The sequence below is a fragment of the Crocodylus porosus genome, unplaced genomic scaffold (assembly GCF_001723895.1).
Source record: "Crocodylus porosus isolate Cpor-Errol unplaced genomic scaffold, CroPor_comp1, whole genome shotgun sequence".
NCBI lineage: Eukaryota > Metazoa > Chordata > Crocodylia > Crocodylidae > Crocodylus > Crocodylus porosus.
In genome coordinates this window covers 108968062-108969734 of record NW_017728931.1, presented here as the reverse complement: position 1 = coordinate 108969734, position 1673 = coordinate 108968062, and positions in this window count along the sequence as shown.

Sequence of the window (1673 nt, the reverse complement as noted above, 5' to 3'; positions counted from 1 at the left end):
TGCCTTTTACCTAAACATATCTTCTTTTAATTCTTGTTTTCCTATATACAACACCACTGAAATGCACCCACCTTCTTGCAAGAGAAAACTTTAGTAGTGACTTAGAGACCAGCATATTAACATAGGAAGAAATTTAGCTTAAGGACACAAGGGGCGCTGACAGAGTGGCATTTGCCATGCGATGAGCCCCTTGAAAATGCTCTACAGCCATGCCCTGACAGAAGTGTATGGCTGAAGAGTGTTTTAAAAGTGCCCGATTGCATAACAAATTAACTCACATTATGTGAGATTCAGGTGAAGGCACTCCAGAGCTGATGGGAGAGGGAAAAGGAAAGGGAAGGGAGCTACAGGCTGGGGTTTGCTCAGCTTGAGCTGGGGCAGGGGTGGGTGGATTGGAGCCCTTCTCCCTGACCCAACAGTGAACATATGTCAACACCCACAGGGAAATACAACTCATATGGAGAGTTTCACGTGACTAAAGTCTGAACATGGCTGATAGGACCTTGGGTTTTAAAATCTTGACAAAGATGTATCCTTTCCTCTTGTTTGTGAACTGTACAGAACATTTGTCTGCCTCTTACAAAAGAAAGGCTGGGATGATCCCCCTGGGATTCCAGCATATGGCTCAGCATGACTCAGGGCAGGGACAACTTGAACGTGTGCAAGTGACTCAGGCCAGCCTAAATTCCATTTTCAAAACTCACTTCAGTTTTAGGACCAGTTTCAGAAAGGGGCCGAAGCAAACTGACTCAGTAGCTGCTGCTTTACTCTGATAGGCCTTGGAGCACCCAGGCACTTAAAGACATGCTGTCAGGCATGCCTCGTAGTGCCGCAGTACAGACAGCGCTGAGCAGCTAGGCACCTCACTCACACCCAAGTACCAGCAGGGTGAATAAATTGAGCAGTTGCTCGGCTGTGTCACCTATGAGGACCACCCCGGTAAGTTCACTCTGAGAATGTTTAATCCTGCACCAAACTGAGCCAAGAGAAGGAGGCTACTTCACCTTTATTTATTTTTGAGTTTAGCATGCATTTGCCTAGGCGGCAGAAGGCCCACACTTAAGTCTCTCTTCTGCTTGAGGGGGCCCAAACTCACTTTTCCCATTAAACTTCCCTCACAACCAGGCTCCTGAGTGTTTTGGGATGGGCTTTCCTCCACCTCTCCACTTAAAACTATTCCACTCTGCATACTGAAATCTTCATTCATGGACTGAATGCTCATTAGCCCCAAAAACAAGAGCTGGAGCATGAGAAACGCCATAGGCCCATGCTCCAGCCCCTGAGTCCATGAGTAATTATTTATCCCAACCAACAGCTTTAACAGGACAGAGGGAGAATACCTGAGCTTAGAACTGGGGCGCTCAACCACTAGCCTGTGGGCCAAATCCACAGAGCCATCCAGGGCCAGATGATGACATGCTGGGGCCCTAAACTAGGGGTTCCCAACCTTTCTACACTGCGGCCTGGAAAACTGCGTTCCAGTGTGGAGCCCCATGGTCAAAATACCTGTCTGGAGCACACGTAAAGATACATCCACCCAGGGGCAGGCGGGGACGGGCCCCAACGTCATCCTTGACCCTGCGGGAGTAATCGCAACCTGTCTCCCTGGTTCCACGGTTTGCTGGTCTCTGCTACCCTTTGCCTTTGCTACCCATACTATGAGGCCTTAAACT